Genomic DNA, 6630 nt, shown 5'->3' with positions numbered 1-6630 from the left:
ATGTAAGGGTCAAATGACTACAAGTCCAATAAGGAACAACAAACACGAGAGACAGACTCGCTATAAAAATACCCAATATACTGTCTAGTAGCATTTTAGAGGCCATACTAACCATTCTGCAACACCTAAAAAGGCATAATTGTGCCCTTTCAATCTGCACTCTCGTCTCATATGCATCAACATGTATTCAATAAAACATCAAAAATCACCAGCAAATTCATCCACAAGCACATGGAAAAAAAATCTCAAATGGAATCAATAGTTTTACTAAGTAATTCAGACAAACTGTACGGATTTTCATCATATTTACAGGACAGTTTTTTTTGTAGCAGATGTTTTTGAGAAATCAGAAAACCATGTAGTAGGTAGTCAAGACCATGTTCTGTAAAGTGATAACTATTTCCATTCACCAAAAGCACTCTGTAACCCTATATGCAAAAGTACTAGTTTAATTGGATTACAATCTAACCACATACTTTATGTTCATTGAAACTGGAATGGAGAAATCTCAATTAAAATAAACTAAATGAATATCAGTTGGTTCTCTGGATCAATATGAATATCTTTTAATATGAACAATAAAACAAGAATCGAATCTCTTTGCACATACACAATATGAAGCAATTGAAATTATAGAAGAAAGAAAGAGAGAATAATAACAATATGAAGAACTCAAATCAAGAGCTTTCTCATTCTCTTTTTTATATCAAGGAAGCATGGACTCTCACAAAATGGTGGCGCATCCAACGCACGCGTCCCTTATCGGATACATCAGTAACTTCACATGCATATCTCCCACCAAAGTTTAGTATAAATGTTAAGACAAAGATATCTAAATTTGAATGTTGGTATATATTAAGACAATGATACCTGATTAGTTGACAGTATCGCCTGCCCCTCAATGCGCTTGAGACGATACTTGTATATTGTATATCCATAAACACCTTTTTCAGCCCAATACCCAACATCCTGGAAAATTACAACCACTAAAATCATTTCTAATGCATAACTTATGACCCCAGCCAACTGAATATACAACATAAGTAGATATGTACTTGAATGTTAAGCCTGAAGCTACTCACATGGTATAAACCATAATATGTGTACCTTCCCACAGTAGCTGCTAGGACACTTCAGTCCACGAATGACTCTGACGTGAATGGTCCAGTTCTTATATTCTGCCTGTAGAATTTGAAAACAAAAATATTTGATACTTGTAGTATTTGATCATTTTCTTAAGTGTTGCAAGCCAGAAGTTGCACTCGTCTCACTCGCTTGTGGTCATTTGAACCTACATTACAAACAAAGTCATAACCTGTAATGAGCATCCAAGGTTCCAAGGAATTAATTGGAAACTTGTAGTTTCCTCCTGTTGTGCAACGTAATTTCTTTTGGTCCCATAAAACCAAATCATTTAATTATCTTCAAACCTCTTCTTTTACACAAATACGACAATCTTTGTGTATTTTGGTAAATTGTGCCCTCATTATGTGCACTATGATAAGAATTTGCATAGAACATACAAAGACTACATATGAATACGATTTTATAGAGCGGTTCTCTGCATGAAAGTGGACTGCACACGAGTTCCTTCTGTGGTCACAATATAATACTGAAGATAAGTTTATCTAGACTATTTACCTGGATCTGTAAGTCAGTAACAAAATCACCATTGTCCAGCATGGCAAAGCTGAATAAGCTTATCAGATGCATTCTTAGATATGTCCAAAATGTTAAGAAGACATATAGCTCTTGATTAAGTTTGCTTTCTCCTTTACAAAAACATAGACCAAAAGAATATGTGGAGTTTTGAGTAAGGGAAAGAGTTGTAAACTACCAAGAACTTTGATGTATCAACTGAATGAACGGTAGGTGGAGGAGTTGCAGGCGCTGTAGTTGCAACTGTTTGCGATGGCTGAGCAGGACTTGGAGCTTTCATTGTGCACCCATTGCAGGTCGTTGAGAAAATCATGCTGCAGTGTTATTCTCTCCTGGCATAAAAGGCCTTTGCGCAGGTATAGGTGCAGGGCCATGAGACACTGTATGGCCTGGAGTGGAACCTATTTGAGCAACAGCTGCAGGAGGAATGTCTGTCTGGAAACAAACAAAAAAGGATTACAGTTGAGATAATGAGAAAAACAACAGGACCATTGTCGATAGGGCTTAGGAGGCATAGTTTTGTCTAAAAGAAACAAAAGCAATGACTTCCTGATCTACAAAAACTAGGAACAAAGAACCAAAATCTATACCAGTCTGAACCATGTGCTGAAAGACACCAACAACACCATCCAACGCTTCCCCAGCAGGTGCTACCATCTTTGTTCGGATCTGTAAATTAACAAAAGTAGTACATCTGAGAAACTAATCCATCTTAGAAATTTTGTATAAAACATAGTTAAGTATAGTAGTTAAGATATAATAAACGGCAACATGTATACAGTGCATTATAAGACAGCAAGAAAATATCCATTTTTAAACTTTTGGGTGAACTTCAGTAATGGTTTAATTATTTAATCCACAATATCCGTAATAAATGGCCAAAGATAAAAAGTTTTAAAACACTCGCCCTAAATGCATAAATCAAATGATAGGACTTGTGGAATTTTGTCATTATTTGGTTCAGGAGATATTAATAATTAAAAAAAAACTAGAAGTTAATAGTTGAATACGGGCATGTCCCGTATCCATAGGAAAGCAAAGAATGGTTACAGTGATGCCACCATATCCATAGGCAAGCAAAGAATGGTTGCACTAATGCCAGATGCATCACCGGCAATAAACCTTTCAAAGTTGGTCCCAGTCCATTCATTTTTGAAAATACACAATCTAGTTAAGATAATTCAAGCATTGTTTTGAAATTGAAAAACTTGAACAAAGATTAAAGTATATCGTATACCTTCTGCATCTTTATCTGCTTCTTTATCAGCCTCAATTGAATCATACCACCTCAAAACCCTAGATTCATTAGCTGCATTTACTGCCGATTCCAAGACTTCAATCACCCAAAAAAAAAACACAAAAAACATTTCAGAGACCAGATAAAACTAATTAGACATACTTAAGCAATCAAAGAAAGAAACCTCAGATTTTGATGAAAAAATGAGAGCGAAAATTAATAAAAGAAGTAAGAAATTGGGGGTTTGTTACTGTATCAAGGAGATTGAGATAGTGCCGATGATAACCAATTATACTTAACCGACAGCTACACCCCATTCTCTGAATCCACCATCAACCTTCTCAAATCAACAACAAACACCAGATTTCTTCTCTGATTTCTTCAATAGCGACCAAATCCAAATCAGTGACATAAAATCTCGTGTAATAAGAATTCAAGCTAACCCCATATCTTGATTCTTCCATAACTCTCATTGTCTGACAAATATATGGTGTCAATATCGAACCCAATCAAACCTAGGGTAACGGATTTCAGAAAAAAATGCAAAATTTTCAGAATCTGATAAGAACCAAAATCCCTAAATGCATCGAATAAGAAAATCCCTAAACAAATTTTGAAAAATAAATTGAAATAACAACGAATCATACTTTCTTGATGATACTGAAGTTTGAAGAGAGTTAAAAAGAGTGATTTCGTGTTACTGGTTTGGTTGAAAGAGAGAGAAAGACATGTAGGTGGGTGAGTTGTTAGTGTGAGAAACGGGATCTAGTTTAGCAAAAGATGCAGGATAAGAGTAAATGGAGATGGGATAGAGAAAGGAGGCAGAGAGATAGATTTAGGGTGTTCACTAGAACCCATGAATCTACCGATAGCAGCGACTGCATCTCAATCTTCATTTCCAATCCATTCATCATCAATTAATCGATGTGAGATCTGGTTTCGTTTGTTCAGATGTAGAATTTGAGTTTTTTTCTGAGGGAGGGGAAGATGAGAGACGAGAGAAAAGTGAGTGAATGAAGATAAGTGAGAGAAAAAAAATCGTTTTATCTAAAATAATTTGAACGGCTAAGATGTGGTAGGAAGGGCTCATACGGATTATGAAAATATTTGGACGGTATAGATTTATATTAAGAGTGTCATACAGATCAAGGAAAGTGTGTTTTATTTGTGCTTTCTCTGTGTTAATACAAACTCATGTTTTCGGTTTAATTATAAATCTTTGACATGAAAAAAAATCCAAAAAAAATATTAATAAATTTAGGACATTGTTATCGACATTCTGATATAAAAAAACCAAAAGATGTATAAGAATGAATCGGGAAAATGAAAAATGAATTCGATAATTAGTGTGTTTCTTTTTGCTTTCCCTTTGTGTTTTTGTGCTTTCTCTTAGTGCTTCCGGTTTGAATTTCGATTAGTCACATAAGTCATGAAGTAATTTTGACAAGTCATACAGGTCATGATGTAGAATTAGTTCACACTGGTAAACTCAGTTATAAGATTCCTAGAGATGGACCACGAAATTCAGAATGGTTCTGTCTTTAAACTTAGCTAGATACATCATCAAAATTGATGAATATAAAGCTCGGTGTTGATTCGAACTTCAAATGTGGTATGACAACATATAAACTATGAGCCAAAAATATTCGGGAGGGTTTTGACTTCAAACTTAGCATGATACATCATCGAAATCGATAAATATGAAGCTCAGTGTTGATTCAAACTTCAAATGTGGTATAACGACATATAAGTTATGAAATTAGAAGCTTCGGGAGGGTTCTGACTTCAAAATTAGCTGGATACATCATCAAAATCGATAAATATGAAGCTCGATGTTGATTCGAACTTCAAATGTGGTGTGACAACATACAAACTATGATCCAAGAAGCTCCAGGAGGGTTCTAACTTCAAACTTAGCATGATACATCATCGAAATCAATAAATATGAAGCTCGGTGTTGATTCGAACTTCAAATGTGGTATAACTACATAAAAATTATGAACTTAGAAGCTTCGGGAGGGTTATAACTTCAAATTTAACTGGATACATCATCAAAGTCGATAAATATGAAGCTCGGTGTTGATTCGAACTTCAAATGTGGTATGACAACATACAAACTATGATCCAAGAAGCTCCGGGAGGGTTCTAACTTCAAACTTAGCATGATACATCATCGAAATCGATAAATATGAAGCTCGGTGTTGATTCGAACTTCAAATGCGGCCATGAGTGAACTACTATAAGTCGGAAACTTCGTAAGAACGATGAATACATCCATTTACATGTAAGATTCCTTTGGAATATACCCTAAAACCTTAAAAATCTATTTTCTGGCATATTAAAAATACATTTACATGTAAGCGCCGACGGTGTGTTTCGGAGGAGAGGAGAGGTGTTTTTCGAAGGAGAGGAAGAAAGAAAGAGAGAACCAGATATGAATTAGAGTTAGAGTGGTTGAGGGATACAACCAATAATGAAAATTAAAATGATCGACGGACCACATTTTGTTTGATCCACTCATACGGATCAAGAAAAAGATCTTGACAGTTGATATTATATTTGGGATGCTCATACGGATTAAGAAGCAAGTGTGTTTCTGTTTGTGCTAATACGAACTCATGTATCCGGTTTTGTTATCAACATTCGACACGAAAAAAAATCCAAAAAAAATATTAATAAATTTAGGACATTGTTATCGATATTATGATTAAAAAAATCCAAAAGAATGAATCGGGAAAATGCAGTCTGTCTCTACTTCTATTTCTTCGGTCTCGATTTAAAAATAGATTCCTGATTATAAATTAGAGCGGACTTGTTATCCGAAACCTACTGTTTGGTTTATACAAGTGCATCTCAATCGATCGACCTTAGTCAATTTCGCCACATAGTTATTTAACAAATAAACCGAATTTTCTTGGCTTCACTTAATTTCACTTGTTATTTGTCAATCTTACCCAATGTCAATCGGCCTCACTCAGATTTTCCCAAAATCATTAGGTTCTTTATTATCTATCATTTTAATTGAATGTTCATCGACCTTAATTAATTAAAGACATTATTTATCAATCTTGTCCAATATTACTGGATCTCACTCAATTTTTCTTAGATTCCATGAGTTTATATGGTTATCGATCAAATAAACTAATTTTCCTTCATTTTGACTTAATTTAACATGTTATCCATCAATCTCACCCAATATCGTTGGACCTCACTTAGTTTCTCTTAGATAGATTGGTTTATCTAGTTATCTATTATTTTAACTGAATGTCCATCGACCTTTGTGTATTTCACCCTTTATCTATCAATGTTATCCAATTCGCTCGACCTTACTCAATTTCTCTTACATAAATTGGTTTATCCAGTTATCCATTATTTTAACTGAATGTCCTTCAGTAGTTCACCGAGGATGGGAACTACCGAAAGTAAATCGGGAAAATTGACCAAGTTCCACCGATTTTTTGAAAAAAAGGAATTAATGATATAATTTTAAAATTTTCAAGGTTTTGATAAAACACCTAAATCAATTTCACGTTAAATCATAGGAAACAGATTTTTCCGATTCTTCCTTTTCTCTCTCCCAAATATTTTTTAATCACGAAATTAGGATATAAATAGTATTTAAGATCATACAAAATTGTGCTAATTACAAAACGAACAAGGAATACGATTTTTCAAATTTATCTGGCCAATAGAAAGCCAAGAGCTAGGTAATGATTGGAAACAAATTCGATAAT

This window comes from Papaver somniferum, chromosome 5, assembly GCF_003573695.1.
Source record: "Papaver somniferum cultivar HN1 chromosome 5, ASM357369v1, whole genome shotgun sequence".
In the NCBI taxonomy this organism is placed as follows: Eukaryota; Viridiplantae; Streptophyta; class Magnoliopsida; order Ranunculales; family Papaveraceae; genus Papaver; species Papaver somniferum.
The sequence above is the reverse complement of the archived record's forward strand: the minus strand, read 5'-3'. Positions refer to the sequence as shown.